Genomic DNA, 17,901 nt, shown 5'->3' with positions numbered 1-17,901 from the left:
TGTCGATTCGCGCATATGAGAGCCAAATGACGGAGAAACGTTTGCTAAAACTACTAATAGGTAGAATATATTATTAATAAAGAATAAATACGCCGCACTTGCTATTATCCCTAGTAGCCCTCGGTTACGCCCGGAATACCCCGTATGTGGCGCGTCCCCTGGGTGGCAGATAGGGGACTTATCGGCGTGTTGAGGTTTCCTTAACCGACCAAAGGGTAGAACAGAAATAAAATATGCTTCGCGGAACAAACAGGCTAGGGAAAGAACCCCGGAAATAAATCAAAAATGGATAGTGCGTTATTATGGAGATGGGGGCTCATGGAGATGGGGAGGGGGCGGGGCAAACTCACTTAAATGCCGCAGAGGTTAGTAATCTGATCTCTGTCGCATTTAGAAATGCAGGTGATAGGGAAATGAAGGTTGATGCAGACAGAGCTAAAAGATCTACGTAACGCAAAGGAATGCATACTTGGACCGCCTTGGCAGCAGAGTCGAGGAATTGATGAACTATGTCAAGGACAGATACAATGTGCACAAACAAATTATAGATCTTGCCTAAAGCATAAGAGTAAGCTATAGGAATCTCTGCATAGCAAATGATAAATTACAGCAATGCCAACTCCCGGGAACTCATAGGAAAGAATTCCAGACAACCCCAAGTCTTAGATCTCGGAAGGCGAGTACAACAAAGAGAGCCCTAAATACTCTGCATGGTAGAAATAGACGAAATAAAGAAGAGGATAACCAACCTAAGTGGGCAGCGTGGCAGGAAGTCGTTACAAGAAAATCAAAGAAAAAGGAGAAAAAGGCAAGCAAAGAGGATAAATGTGCCCCTGGCGTCACAGACCTTCAATCATCAAGGCTGCAGAAGAAAAGAACTATGCAGACATTTTGTCAAAAATGAAAGCGCCTCCGTCCCTTAACAAGCTGGGAGATAGCGTAAGTAAAATACGCAGAACAGTGGCCGGAGATCTTATAGAGCTTAAACACACAAGAGAAGTCAAAACCTCGGACTTCCAGGAAGCAGTTAAAGCGATATTAGTGGAAGGCGTTACAATAAAAGCACTCCAGGAAGAAGAAGCCATTGAAGCAAGAGATCTAGACATGCTTACCTCAAGAGAAGAGGTACTAAAAGCACTACAAAAGAAAATTGGTGGAAAAAACATCATAGAAGACTCTACGTTAAGATCTCTGGGAAAGACGTACAGTGACACGCAGGATGCAGGTACCAGCTCAGATAGCGGCTAAGATCATTAAGCTAAAGAAGATCAGAATAGGATGGGTCAACTGTAGGATCCGGATGTCTAACTGCAAAAACGAGCCGCTTAGGTGTTCTAAATGCCTAGGTTTTGGCCATGTCGGCAGAAACTTGTAACACCCCGTACAAGATCCGCAAAAAATTATAAAATATATTAAAAACTAAAATTTATTGAACGTTATTCTAGAGTAAATTGCTCTTCCCCACTCTCCATTTAAATGCTCCGGGTCAGGTAAGCTAACAACAGTAGCATAACACAGCAGAAGCAGCAATAGAGCGGGGAGAGCGCGCAACACACGCGTATACCTGAATATAGCTAGCGGCGAGCGAAGCGGCGCGATAAGACTGTTGGAGTGCTGGTTTAAATAAATGATATATTTGTGAGGTTTAAATAATAATATATTTTGAAGTGACAGTAGCCACTTGTCGGCGTTGCGTCCGATCAGCTCGGAGTCTTACAGAAGAGAGAGAGAGTGTAGAGTTCAGCGCAGCATAGTCTTACTGTACGTACAAGAGTATACAGTATAGTGAGCGCTTAGAGTATACACTCGAATCATGCGCCGTGTGTTCGCTCTCGCGTGAGCTCGCCTCGTTGCATGAAATCGTCGTCAACCATTAGATGGCGCGACGTATACCTTTTTTTATATCACGACTGTGTAAATTCAAATATTACAACAAAGACAGAAGAGTAGGAGTAGCGAGCGCAGCGGCAGCGCGGCGTGCGCATTTGAATATGTTTGTGTAAATGATTTATGTATAGAGGTGTGAATGTACATGTGCAACTATGAATGTGATCGTTTTTTCAGCGGCTGGATATCCGCTCTCTCCGCTGCCTATAAAAGGACATGTACAGGCTATCTGAGCTGACTAGCCAAAGCGCAACTTAAGCACCTAGTCCCTACTCATGAGCAACTTACGTCTTAAGTAGGTAAAACTTAGAAACATTTCCGTATTTCAAAATACTTATAAATTTGTCGTGTCGAATCTGATAACGCATCTAAAGCGTATCAGATAGAAAAAATTATTCTATTCCAGATTCAATAACGTAAACGTAAAGCGTATTGATCTACAAATATATTGTAAAGTCAAAGCAAATACATAATTTTTCTGTTACCAAGAATATTTGCGATTTACGCAATATTCTCTCTAAAAAGACTATTTATTGAATATATTTATTTTTGCTATTGAAACGAAATAACAAAACTTTTATTATTGTAACATTCTTCCACTACCTGGTATGCCGGACCTCTTTTATTATATTAATATATTTCAAACATAGAATCAAATTTCTATTTATGATCTGTCGTCATGATTACAGGGTGAGGGTAAACATTAAAAAAAAAACTAGAAAGAGTAAATATTGGAAATTCAAAATTTATAAACTGAGATTTTAAAATAAAAAAAAATTATAAAACAAATATGTTGAATAGAAATATTGCGAAAGGTGATATATGTAGTTAAAATTTTGATAATGCGATATTTTTAGAAATTTTCAAATTTAGGTTTTCAAAATTATACCTATCCAATATTCTGGGACTTTACCTTTCGTTATAATTCAATTCATAATTTTTGCCTTTCAAATATTTATTTTTCAAAATTTTTACCCTCATCCATAATTGCGACACAGATCAGCAAATGTGAACTACTCTTCAATAAAAGCTAAATTCATTGATGCGCACAGGACTGAGAAGAGTGGTGACCAAAGTGCACAGTAACCAGAGATAGAAGTAAGCTTTGCTTATAATGTGGTAACGATAGGCACAAAGCAAAGGGGTGTAAAACCAATGTCGAGTTTCTGTCTAGTTTTAAGTTTTTCGAAAAGTTATAAAAATTATAAGCTACTGTCTAAAGAAAATCCCGAGCGAAAATATATCGGTACGCACAAGGGATTATAGTTTATTGTAGGGTTTTTTATAGCTTTTTATGAACGATGGTCACAGAAAACCCAAGATCCATCGGTCCCTTCGCAAGCAGGTATACGGAATGAGCATCAGCTTCTGCTGCGACCAGAGTTGTTCTGCTCGAGAAGAACTGTCCAGGCAGTTAGTCTCGCACGAGCATCGACACGAGAAGTAGCGCTCTCGTACATTGTGACCGATGTGTCGTTAGTGTAATTTTCCTCTTCTAATATTTTACCTTGAATAAAGTTCTAGTTTTCTTATATTTTAAATTCATCTTGTCAGCACCTTATTTTGCACCCAGTCAACCGTGGAAAAAACAACTAACCCAACTGTGTACTCTGCAAAGAAAGCACAGGTGGGAAGAGTGACAACGCAGCTGGTAGCTACGCATGCCCAGTTTACTGAGCTGCAGTAGAAGCCACTGACAGACGAAGAAAATAAAAGTAGCGCAGTTAAATATAAACCAATGCTCGATTGCACAGGACCTACTGAGCCATTATGTCCATGAGACAAAGATCGACATAGCCATCGTCTATGAACAATACAGAGACCTGGACGAACCATCGTGAGATATAGACAGTACTGGTGAAGTGTCGATATGGGTGTGCGGAGACGCCACTTTCCAGGAAAAAATGACAAGACATAATGAAGGATGCGTACGCGCTAAGGTCGCAGGCGTACACATTTACAGCTGCTATGCTTCTCTTAACACGCCGATAGAACAATTCAAACAACTGTTGGATCGGCTAGTACAGGATGCTGTACGAAGAAAACTGGTACTGATAGCAGGCAATTTCATCACCTAGGCAGTAAAGTGAAGCAGCCAAAGAACGAACGAAAGTGGACAAGCGCTATTAGAAGCATTCGCCCTCCTTGACTTGGTCTTAACCCATTAACGTCCAAAACAGAGAAATCGTAACTCTGTTTTCAACCGTAAATCTATCACATATTCCACGAATATATTCAAAGCAAACATACTTTTTCTGAAGTATTTTTTTCTCTACTTTCCATTTCTGGTATCAGATTGCGTATTTTTCACTCAAAAATCCAATATGGCGACGTTTAAAAGAAAAAATGCAAAATTTCGATACTTTTTTTTTAAATCCAATTTCTTGTTGTGTTAACGTTGTGGACGGAACTTTATTTTTCAACTATGAGTGCATAAATGAGTTGTACTTTAAATTCAGTTTGGTCCCGAATCCAGAAATTCAATATCTAGGCGGCTAGAAAATGGCGCCTGAAGCGCAAAATTTTGCCCAAACTTTCACGAATTTTTTTCTCGAATATAATGCATTCGACGAAGAAATCAATAAGAATAAAAAGTGCTTAGAATCAATCAAGGAATATGTCTAAATTTTTTCACTGAGTTTTGAGCAACTTTTTTATTTTTGCCAATTGGCAATTTATGACAAATTGGAAAAATTCATCGAATCGACTCGAAAAAATTCAGATATACTTCTTGGTCAATTCTAAGTACTTTTTATTCTCTAACTTTTTCTGATATAACACTTTGTTTTTGAGTAAAAAATCAAAAACCTTAAAAAATTTGAGTTATGCAACTTTTGGAATTGTTTCATAAACTATATTGAATTCTCAATCGAAAAAGTCTGAATTTAATTACTATATTCAATTTGCCGAATTTTGCCAAAAGCTTTTGTAATGTTTTTATCTGAATTTCAAAATAGTGAATCATCATTGAATGTTCATAAATCGATTTTGAAGAATCTTTAGTTTTTTCACTCTTTGTCTACTATACTGTTAGTGTTCTAAATATTAGCGTTAATATTTTACTTGTGTATTTAGCTTTTCAAGTTTTAAAATTGTAATGGCTCCAAAACGCCGGAGAAATGTAAGATCTCAATCAGAGTCTGAAGAAGATTATTCTGATGATAACGATGATCATAATATTTTGGTACCTAATCCAGATGATTCGGGCAGTTCTGGTCAGAGTGACGAAGATTCTGGGTCTGAATCTATTGATAACTTATTACTGAGTACATACGCAGAAACTTCTAATAATTATACGAATGATCAATCTAAATTGGAAAATGAATATATTTATAAATGGATTTTTCTGGTATCAGAATTGCGTATTTTTCACTCAAAAATCCAATATGACGTTTAAAAGAAAAAATGCAAAATTTCGATACTTTTTTTTTTAAATCCAATTTCTTGTTGTGTTAACGTTGAGAACGGAACTTTATTTTTCAACTATGAGTGCATAAATGAGTTGTACTTTAAATTCAGTTTGGTCCCGAATCCAGAAATTCAATATGGCGGCTAGAAAATGGCGCCTGAAGCGCAAAATTTTGCCCAAACTTTCACGAATTTTTTTCTCGAATATAATGCATTCGACGAAAAAAATGGATAATTAAATTATGGATAATTATCCAATAAATGGATTTTTCAATGCGAAAATCATATCATCTGGAATGTGACAGATACTCGGGCACAAATTTGAAGTAAATTTGCTCATAATTGACCAAAAAGTGCATATGGAACAAAACATTTTAAAGTTTTTGATTTTTTTTGAATTTCAAAAAATCTTAAGAATTTTAAGGTTTTTGATTTTTTACTCAAAAACAAAGCGTTATATAAGAAAAAGTTAGAGAATAAAAAGTACTTAGAATTGACCAAGAAGTATATCTGAATTTTTTCGAGACGATTCGATGAAATTTTCCAATTTGTCATAAATTGCCAATTGGCAAAAATAAAAAAGTTGCTCAAAACTCAGTCAAAAAATTTAGACATATTCCTTGATTGATTCTAAGCACTTTTTATTCTTATTGATTTTTTCGTCGAATGCATTATATTCGTGAAAAAAATTCGTGAAAGTTTGGGCAAAATTTTGCGCTTCAGGCACCATTTTCTAGCCGCCATATTGAATTTCTGGATTCGGGACCAAACTGAATTTAAAGTACAACTCATTTATGCACTCATAGTTGAAAAATAAAGTTACGTCCTCAACGTTAACACCACAAGAAATTGGATTTTAAAAAAAAGTATCGAAATTTTGCATTTTTTCTTTTAAACGTCGCCATATTGGATTTTTGAGTGAAAAATACGCAATTCTGATACCAGAAATGGAAAGTAAAGAAAAAAATACTTCAGAAAAAGTATGTTTGCTTTGAATATATCCGTGGAATATGTGATAGATTTACGGTTGAAAACAGAGTTACGATTTCTCTGTTTTGGACGTTAATGGGTTTAACTAGGGATGTTCTTACATATTTCAAAGAGGAGACGCAGGGTCCATTATAAATCTCACGTTTTTTAGCAGCTGCCTCATTGGCTTAATTAGATCGTGGACAATGAGCGATTATTACACAAATAGTGCCCATTAAGCGATAATAATGGAGATAGGAATATCAAAACGGAGATCCAACGGGAGTGCAACGACGTAAAAAATAGGTTGGGAAATAAAAGATTATAACAAGGGAACATTTTTGCTGGTATTAAAAGAAATACAGCTGTTTGGATCTGCAAATGATAAGGTCGAGCAGGTAATAGAAAATTTTACCCGAGCCTGCGACGCAACGATGCCGAGGAGGGCTCCCAATCATAAACGACTGCCAGTATACTGATGAAATGAAGAAATTGACGCTGCCGTAGCAAGTGTCATTAAACCAGAAGACGAGAACATCGGGCCAGGAAGAAACACTACAAGACTGGTTAAGGTCAAGAAGTATAGACGCCCGATACAGAGAAATGAAGGATGCTAAACCAATACTCAAGAAAAAAATCCAAGAATATAAACGACGGTACCTTGAAGAGTTACCGGACGAGGTTAAGCTGAATCTATTAATGAAGTAGTAGTGAAGAAGATAAAGGAAGGTTATATTCTTTCTCCTAAAAGCTCGGTATTGCTGGACCTTATTGTGGCTATGCTGTTTTCCTTTCAACTGGAAGTAACAGGTACCCCCGAAGCAGAGGTAAATGACGAAATCATTCCAACAATTACCACAGAGTAATTGCTGGCTGCATGCAAAAGAATTAGGAACAACAAGGCTCCAGGCCTGGATAGCATAACCAATATTGCATTAAAAAAAGCTATACAGGCACGTCATGGTATTTTTTTAGACCTGTACAATTCATGTCTCGAAGAAGAGACGTTTCCTAAGAACTGGAAAAGCAACATCTGGTACGACTACCGAAAGGAGAAAAGCCACCTGAAGAAGCTGCTTTATATAGACCATGATTTTGATGCCTGGACATCGTCTACAGGAGGTAAAAATTGTGTTTAATACATTAGTTGTATCCTTAGAGCATTGAATGGTAGACCACGTTTTACCATTAAGAATGTGATTTTGCAATATTTTTATGTGAAGATAAAATTTTGCACTTTTTGGATTTCCCACTGAATTTTTCTGGACTTGTAATTTTGGTCTTTCTGGAATTTTGACGTGAATCATATACTTATGACTATCAACGAAATTTGTTGTGGTTAACCTAATTGTAATTTTGATGTTGGACTCTGCATGTTAGACGGCCCGGGCAAGATTTTAGAGCCCATAATCGGGGTCTGAATGGACCAAGTCATTGAAGAACCAGGTGCCACAAGGGTTAGTGCTTGGCCCATTATTGTGGAACATCATGTACCATATAGTACTTAGGCTCGAGCTACCTGAAGGGGCAACGGTTGAAGGATTTGCAGATGACATTGCAGTAGTGGTAGTAGCAAAGCAAAAGGAAGAGGTGACGGAAATCGCTAACGAGGCAGTAGGTATAATCCACGATTGACTGAAGCAGACTGGACTCGAGTTTGCTAGCCACAAAACGAATGCTATCCTTATATCTAGAAGGAAGAAAATGGAGACAATAACACTGACAGTGGACAGACACGAAATAGATTCTTAGCCGACCATTAAGTACCTGGGAATCACCATGAACGCCAGACTAACGTTTAAGCAGCATCTCGAGAGGGTGAGCAATAAGGCAGCAAAAGTCGGTGCTGTATTATCGCGAATAATGCTAAATGTAGGTGGACTAACGCAGGGTCAAAGATTACTTTAAGCCAATATAAATTGACTACATCAATTTATATATCAATTGTTATACGGTGCCCTAATATGGACAAACGCTATGTTGGTTAAGTCCTACGCACGAAAGCTATCAACAGTTTATAGGAAAAGTGCATTTCGGGTCGCTTCTGCCTACCGAACAGTATCAGAATATGCAGTGTGCGTTATCTCAGGTATGCTGCCTATTGACCTTCTAGCAACAGAGCGAAAGAATACATACGAAGAAAGCCAGCGTGGTGACAATACTCAACAGGAAGTTTGGAAATCTGCAAAAAATCAAACCCGAGCTGAGTGGCAAAGGCGATGGGACTTCAGTAAAAAGGGGCGATGGACGCACTGCCTCATACCATATATTGTTGGCTGGACCGATAGACGACACGGGGAAGTGAATTACTACCTTAAGCAGTTTTTGAGCGGACATGGGTGCCTTCGAGCCTACCCACACCGCTTCAAGATAGAGGACAATCCATATCGCCCAGTTTGTTTTGGACGATAGCCAAGATGCGGTGCATGTCTTCTGTGACTGTTCGCGATACGAAATGGAACGAGAAGAACTCGAGTGTTACCTTCAGACTAGGGTGATACCTGAGTCCATGATGACAGCTATGCCGACGTCGGAAGATGGTTAGCGCGCAGTAAACAACTACGTAAGGACCATTCTCAAGAAGGTTAGAAAAAACGAAAAGAATAGAAGGAAATAACAAGGCAAAACAGCCTAGTAAAACTGTTACTAGACGAAGGCCACTAAGTACTCCCTTACCCGATGCAGAGAAACGTAGGAGTCAGGGTTGAGTCTGTCCAGAGGATGACCGGTCGATGCTGCTCGAAGTAGACAACTAGACGATGCTGCGGGAAGCAGATAGCTGGACGATGCAGAATAAAGAAGATGAGTTTGATCCTGAACCTCTTATTACCTTGGTGAATGGGGGTGTATGAAAATGTCAAACTTTAAAGGAGAAGCTAACTAGACTAGTTAACGGGCCCCACGGAAGTATTGTTTAACTATAGTACCTCTGTGGATCCAGTGTCAGAGGGCAACTTGTGCAGAGCTTGCTCCGCATACACTACATGAAAAAAACAAACATGCGAATACACGCGCATTTACGCGCGCGCAATTCATCTAAATACGTTCATTTAATCAATTTTATCTATGCATGCGTGACATTGTGTATGAAAAGCTTTTATTGCTTAGTCTGTCCTTGCCATTTAACACATTAAAAACCAGGCAAAACCTGGCAGAGATATCGAGAAACGAACTGTGCCATCCTTTGCATAACAAAAAAAAAACTCGTGTTTTTTCTTTTGTCGATCACAATTGTTTATAAGAAATTATTTAAACAAATAACCCAAAATGTTGTAATTTTGCAAATCTGAATGCGGATATCGATTCTACGGGAAAAAACACGACAAAAACCTCTGTAACGTTTTTTTGTCAGAGTTCAATTTGTTAGTGTAAAATACCTATAAACAATCGTACTCTGGGAATGGGGCATTGACCATGCCAAATACCATGCAAAATATGGCAGAGATATCAAGAAACGAACTGTGTCAGAGTTCAATTTGTTAGTGTAAAATAAGGATAAACAATCGTGCGCAAAGTAGTAAAAGTTTCAATAAGTTTCCGAGTTACGAACCCAATTATGGCTTATTGCCGTGATCTTCTTTGTGTTTTCTGCAAATAGGTTTCGTACAGAACCATTCAGTTCTCGTCGAACACATACCTATACCGCATTTTTTCATACTTCCTTGTTTCATGATGTGCTCTGAAGAATTTTCAGGCTTCCTCTTTTCCCTGGGAATACGTACTGATGATAGCTTCTGAATGTAATATTCACAAACTTCTTGAACAATATCTTTGGAACCTTTCTTTTCATCCGGATGGAGGTTATTGTAAATCACCGTAGCGTTCGCTAAAGATGCTTGAATAAGTCACATAAAAAGACATCATGTCCAGTTTTTACCTCTTATCGACACAGAATAATGTGATCTATTTTTATGAAAAGTTCTATTCCTAAAGTCTCGTTTCGAAAGATAATTTTTATTTTAATTGATGTTCCACCGTTAGCCTGCCACTCAAACGTGATCTCTAACACGGAAGGTTTTGAAAAAAAATAAGCTCATGCAATTGTAGCATGCAACACTACGGTATTCCGAAGGTCTACATCTAAGACGGATGAGAAGGATGATTTACATGTGAAAAGTTTGTTCCCGTTTTAGACTAATAAATTGAACTCTGACAAAAAAACGTTACATAGGTTTTTGTCGTGTTTTTGTCCGTAGAATCGATATCCGCATTCAGTTTTGCAAAATTACGATATTTTGGGTTATTTGTTTAAATAATTTGTTACAAACAATTGTAATCGACAAAAGAAAAAACACGGGTACATTTATTTTTTGTTATGCAATGGATGGCACAGTTCGTTTCTTGATATTTCTGCCATATTTTGCATGGTATTTGGCATGGTCAATGCCCCCTTCCCAGAGTACGATTGTTTATAGGTATTTTTCACTAACAAATTGAACTCTGAGAAAAAACCGTTACATAGATTTTTTTCGTGTTTTTGCCCGTAGAATCGATATCCGCATTCAGTTTTGCAAAATTACGACATTTTGGGTTATTTGTTTAAATAATTTGTTATAAACAATTGTGATCGACTAAAGAAAAAATACGGGTATTTTTTTTTTTTTTTTTTTTGTTATGCAAAGGATGGCATAGTTCGTTTCTCGATATCTCTGCCAGATTTTGCCTGGTTTTTAATGGGTTAAATCGGAAAGTTCGAAAAATCAGGAAGAATTTTAGATGATACATTTTCTATATTTTTCTCATTTACTTATTCACTCGAAGGATGATATACCGGATCGTTGTTTTATAAAATTTTATAAAAGCTGAAATAGAAATCATGCAGTTTTTATTTAAACAGAGTATACAGAGTAAAAAAATTAATTTTTAAACTTTAATATCTTCGAAACTAACTGGTTTTGTAAACAGCCCAAATAAAGGGTCCGCCGTACTGTATAATGCTAACTAAATCCAAAATTTGAACTTAATTATTGCCCTTTTACTCCAGTTATCAAATTTCATAGAAAAACGACTTTTTTCAGTTTTTGGTGTTTGTCTACGGATCTGCCCCATGAAATGACTCAAAATGACAGTGCTGTATAGTTCTAAATAAGATCTTTAATAATCATATTAATTATTAGAAAGGTTCAACATTTAGTTTTTCAATTGCGCTTTATGGTGTATAATAAAACAACGACGAACGATAATATAAATATTCCGTATTATAAAGATAGGTAATTTTATTATCTTAAAGGTATATATCAAGCAATTTACTTTGATTAATTTTTTCGATAAATTTATCAAATAAAACTGAACTCTCAAAACTAAAAAATCGATATAATTATTTGAAAGTTAGATAACAATTTTAATTTAATTTGATAATAAAGGTAAAGATCCGGGCTGGATTAGTATGCCGGAATTTGTAATTTACACTAGCAAGTTTAGCCGGATCAGTATGCCGGAATTTGTAATCTACACTAGCAAGTTTAGACGCGCTCCGCGCGTTTTTTTTATCGTATCATATATTTTTTTAATATACACTCTTTGAGGTTAGAAATTCATACATTCATACATTGCTCACTGGTGGATCAGGTCCAGATAGTTAAGTCGGCGTGCCATAGCAAATTTCTAGAGTCAGGTTGTGAGTACAGTATAAATTTAGGCGCGAGATTTAAAATAAGTATACAAGAAAGCGTCTAGTTATGTAGTCTATTGTTTTTTATGAATTAATTATAGTTACTCGCGTTTGCAAAATCATCAAAATAAAGAAATCGGCGACATCATACTACCATCAATAAGAATTTTTTATGAAAATTAGTTCAGATTATTTAAAATTTTGAATTTGAAATTAAGATCTATTTTAAAAAAGTAAAATGCTAGGCGAGTTTGATATTCTGCAATAAAATTACAGATAGAAGAGAAGTCAGATTAATCGAACAAAGTCAAGTTTATTATATTTAATCGTAATGAAGCAAGGAACAACTCTCAAGATAATTACTACGTAACTTGCCATGCCCGTTTTTGTACTTATGGTTTTTGTATGACGTTCTTATACATAAAAAGAAAAATTTAGTTGTTCACCAATAAACAAAATAAAACAGGCATGGCAAGTTACGTAGTAATTATCTTGAGAGTTGTTCCTTGCTTCATTACGATTAAATATAATAAACTTGACTTTGTTCTATCTGTAATTTTATTGCAGAATATATCAAACTCGCCTAGCCTTTTACTTTTTTAAAAGTTAATTTTTTTTAGAGATTTCAATCCTTTTTAGTAAATTTTTTGAATATTTCATATTTGTCATAAAAATAAAATATAAGCATATTTAGCACCTTTCGATCATGGCTTTTTTGTAACATTTTTATCGCTAACATGAAATCACTGATTGTTCTGATATACACCACCCTCGAATTATTTTTACATGTAGACACCGAAAACCTCAGTGCGATTTACCTAGACTTTGTCATCGGCCACCCTGTACCTCTAGACACCTTTCTTGAATTATTTCTACACCTAGACACCGGAAACCACGGTGCGAACTACCCAAACCTTGTCATCGGCCACCCCGTAAACCTAGACGCCACCCTCGTATGATTTATTTACCTAGACACCGAAAACCTCGGTACGAACTACCTAGACGTCGTCATCGACCACCCTGTACCTCTAGACACCTTCCACGAATGATTTTGACACCTAAACACATAAAACCACGAAGCGCGCCACCTAGACCTCGTCATCGGCCACCCTGTACACCTAAACGCCAGCCTCATATAATTTATTTACCTAGACACAAAAAACCACGAAGCGCAGTGCGTAGACGTCGTCATCAGCCACCCTGCACATCTAGCACTGATAATCCGCAATACTTAATATGATAGAAGTGTGTGGGAAAGCAATATCCAGCTACACTATACGTATAGCTAGTTTATAAGTGGCAAACTTCAGGGTCCTAACATTTTTGGTCTGGAGAATCTGGAGAAGGAAGAGATGATTTAAACATTCGAGAATTACACATCCGTTTTTTTTTTTAAATGAAACAGTTTTTCTGCCAATATTTCGGGTAGAATCATAAGAATACTAAGATAAGAACTACTTTCTGTATAAATATCGGTTATCCCACAAACACATGTTGGTATCGGTAGTCATGAAATGTACTAGGTTATAAGTGTAATTAAAGGTTGTAAATAAAACCACTTATTAGCTATTATATTATGTTTGTTTTCTACATAACTTCTAGTAAAAGGTCAGGCCCATTCTAAAACGTTACAGCTAGTTTTTTACTATAAAAAGGTATCTTTTTACTGTATTGAAGTTGTCGGAGTTCGGATCAAACATTTAGATTTTCATATTTCAAGGTTTAAAATGCAAATAAAGTAGCCTTAACAAAGTATTTTTATTAAGAAATTCAGAAAATTTCACAAAAAATATATCTGGATAGTTTTAGTTAAAAATGCATCACTTATAAGCTATAAATCATTGAAAATAGGCAAATATTGCTTGGAACCTCAACTTTGACCTGCTGGAACTCTAAGCCAAATGAAGATATCGCGCTGAATTTTTTTTTCGGAAGTCAGGTACAACATATATGTACAGTTTAGGCAAAAATTTCATTTTCAATTTCACAGAGAACCACCTTATATATATATATATATATATATATATATGTATATACTAGTGGGGCTCCGCCCCCCTGCTCGCTTCGCTCGCCAACCCCCTATTGTAGTTTCTGTGTGATTTTATCTTCAAAATTTTATTTTCATGAACTGATATTTATGTTCTGGATGGTTGAAAATGATCGATCTTATTGTATAAGAAAACCTGTTACTGGAAGTAAAAGTATTGTTTAACATTGAACTTCTACTATTAATGGCATTTAAAATAGTTTTAGCTAGTTTTTGAAGTTTTCTGACGCTTGAAATTCATCATTTGAATTTATATATATATTTTTTTTTAAATTAATTTTAATTTTTTTTAATGTTCTTAATGTTTAAATCTTTGTGCCGCAAAAGGCATCTATAAAATGATTGACTTTATAAAATTCGAGTTGCGCGCCATTGGGAGACGTGAGGTGATCCTGAAAATTAAATTATTTGCGGGTACGTGGAAAACTGTCTCTTTATTCTGTCTCTCTAGTTCTGTCTGACTACTCATATTACCTGAAAATTCATCGAGGTCTTTGATCTCGCTTATCTTGTCCATTTTGTTGTTTATTCAATCAGTGAATCATCTATAATGATTATACTTTCTGATGGTTCTTTGAGTTCTTTGAACTCAATTATTCCCTAACTTATTTACACGTTATTAATAATTAACTTTAATCTTATAACTTAAATAAAATTAGAGGTAGATCTTCAATATCTGGTTCTCTTGGAACTGATACTTCTTACCTTAACCTAAACCTTAATTCTATTTAATATTATCCAATTTAAATCTATTTAATCATAATATGTTATAAATTTGTATTTAATTGGACTGTTAATGCGGCCTTATTTTACTACGCAATAGCGTTGTGAAAGTATGACGGTCTCAAGCCCGATAACGCAGAGAGCAGTCATGTTATTTGGTGGGGGGGTGGTGGGGGGGCCAGGCGGGGGGCGGTGGGGGGGTGGTGGGGGGGTTTTTGAGATTTTCGAAAATAACAGAAAAATGAAAGAATTTTACGTGTTTTGGTGGGGGGGCCAAGGTGGGGGGGTGGTGGAGGGGTGGTGGGGTGGGGGGTAGTGGGGGGTGGTGGGGGGGAGTCTTGCCAAAATGACTATATAATATAGGAAGATATATATACACATCATACACGCCCACACACACACATTTTAGTGTTGAAATATCAAAATATTTTAAATTACGTACAATTCTAATTGTATCTAATACTAAAAATCGCACTTCAACGTTAATCAGACAGTTACATTTTAATATTAAGTATGGGCTATATGAAAAAAGAAATCAACTATCTATTGATCTATTACCTGTGTATTTTATAAAATTTTGTCACGTCAGCCCACATACAAATGCACCATTACCTATAGAACGGCCGGTCAAAACGAACACTAATATCACGTCAACCTCCATACAATCATACTATGGTAATGAAGGCTGTAACCTAGAACGGTGGATCAAAGCGCGCGCTAGTAAACTGATAACAGTCGGCAACGCAGAACATGGCACGAGCAACGAACGGATGACACGTGCACACGTGCTGAATAAACCAGGTCAAACAAGAGGAGACTTCCCAGTGTTACAGAACAATGAGGAATTCATAAATCACAACTAGATCAGCCCTGCAGAGCGGTATAGGAGAGAGGATGGTTCGAGGATATTGAATAGGCACACGTTGGAAAGTTTACAATTTATTATCAAGGCTGTCCAAAATTACAACACACCAACACGACGGCGCCGCTCTAGAATCATACGTTACTGCTTTTTTCGAATTTGACTAAAGCACTCGCTTACATTAGATAGCCAGAGACGCCAAGATAACCGAAGATAGCCGGATAATTAGAGAAAACAAAGCCACATCCAGGTAACCCTCGGTTTTTACCCAACAACCGGGATAGATAACCGTATAAATTAGACTACTAGACAACCGTAAAACCGAAAACCCTAAACTATGCGACTCTCACGCGTCCTAAGGCTCGAAACGTAACTTACGCACTAACGCACTCACAATTTCCACGAATTCACTATAATTATTTTGCAACCTAGGTGCAAATACTACAGACGCAACCTGATTGCTCCAAAACGCGATCCTCGCCCGCGTCTGACAGCTTATGGCAAAACCCGTATAATTTTTTTTTTTAACTCTAACACTTTAGGACTATTAACTACGGATCATGAACGATAGATAGCCGACACAAATGGAATAATTAGTGGAGACAGCCACGGAAGTAAGGTAATCGCGCACTAGATTTTAACGCAAGTTGTCCGGTCGAAATAACCGTTACTACCGAAACGTGGAGCTACGCACTTGCGAGTCAGATAACAGAACTCGGAACGACACCAACCTTTCACTCTCAGAAGAAGTGGCTCAAAGACGATGACTAGGAAACCACACTGGACACTGGATATAACCGGGAATAGATAGGAGAAAAGCTGCGTCCGCTCGGGCTTAGTCAGGGCAGGAGAGTGACTTGAGCTCTCAGCGTTCGCCGAGGCCCGCTGCCTCCCCTGTGGAAAATAATGACGTCATTAAATGGCGTTATTTAATGTCACAAATTGGAAACTTATTTTCCGTGTCGCGTCGTGCCTAAAAATGTTGGGCCTTTCAAATTTTGGGTTATTGGGCCTCATACATTTCGAGACTTATAAATTTTGTCATCTAAATGTTTGCCTTAAAATGTTGTGTCGCATCAATATTAGGTCTTGTTTCTTTAGGCTTTTTAAATTTTGTTACTCATGATAGTAAGTTCTAAAAATTTGAGGAATTGGCGTTTAGGCCTAATGAAGTTTTCAAATTACAAACTAGGTCCTATTGGTAAAAGACACTTATAAGGCTCTGAAATAAGTATGACACGAATAAAATTGTGCCCAACATCGGTAATATCCAAAAATTGCAAGACCCTAAATTTAGTGCTGGCCAAAAATTTAGTGCTAAACGCAATTTAAATTTTAATCGACTAAAATCTACAGTCTAAACACTAAGAAGTTAAAATCGACGCTACAAGAAAAGATGAATTTACACTTTTAAAGAGTGTAAAGTTACAACATTACACTTTAAAAAAGTAAAATCCTAAATTAAATAAAGTGTAAGCCATTAAAATAACACATTAGAAAAGTGTGAATCGTGGAAATTACACTTTACAAAAAGTGTAGATTGCAAAAATTACACTTTTGAAAGTTTAAAACTCAAACCGTTAAAAGTGTAAATTTTCATTTTTAAACTTGATAAAAAGTGTAGATCTATAAAATTACACTTATGAATAGTGTAATTTTAAGCTTTAACTCTTATCCTAAAGTATAACACTTTTAAAATCAACGGTTAGAGCTTTACACTTTTCTAATGTGTAATTTTTATAATTTCAACTTTTTAAAAGTGCAACTTTTACGATTTACACTTCGATTAAAAAACCTCAGATGAGAATCAGATGATAATCAAAAGTGATTTTGGCGTGATTTCCAGATGAGAATCAAGTATGTCTATGTAATATGATTCTCACCTGATTCTCACATTTTCATCTGATTCTCACATTTTCATCCGATTCTCATCTGACAATAGCCAAATATTATTTTGTTAAATTTTAATTGAGATTTGTTTTTTACTAACATTAAAACTCCTAACAAATTTCTTACAAATCTAAATCAAGATTTAACAAAATGACATTCGACTTCGGTAAGATGAGAATCAATGAGGATCACATGAGAATCAGATAATAATATGAGAATCGAATGAGAATTAAATGAGACTCACTTGACTCATACCTGAAAATCACACCAAAATCACATTTGATTCTCATCTGATTCTCATCTGGGATTTTTCAATAGGGTTGACTCTGCAATATTACACCGTTTAGTCGATTTTCACTCTTTGGTGTTTACAGTGTATTATTTACTACGGGACATTGTAAATTTCACTATATCCACATTTTTACCCTGTACTATGGTAAATTTTAGTATGAAAATCTATCTATGACTACTATTTTTATAAAAAAGTTAGTACTAACTTAGTCA

General features: G+C 36.2%; 1 protein-coding gene across 6 annotated transcripts in view; it reads left to right on the top strand.

Annotated features, from left to right (window-relative positions):
• LOC100680431 (sphingomyelin phosphodiesterase) overlaps positions 1-17,901 on the top strand; it is a 342,073-nt gene that overhangs the window by 37,908 nt on the left and 286,264 nt on the right. The window lies entirely within an intron of this gene.

This window comes from Nasonia vitripennis (assembly GCF_009193385.2).
Source record: "Nasonia vitripennis strain AsymCx chromosome 4 unlocalized genomic scaffold, Nvit_psr_1.1 chr4_random0009, whole genome shotgun sequence".
NCBI classification, from domain to species: domain Eukaryota; kingdom Metazoa; phylum Arthropoda; class Insecta; order Hymenoptera; family Pteromalidae; genus Nasonia; species Nasonia vitripennis.
The sequence above is the reverse complement of the archived record's forward strand: the minus strand, read 5'-3'. Positions and strand labels throughout refer to the sequence as shown.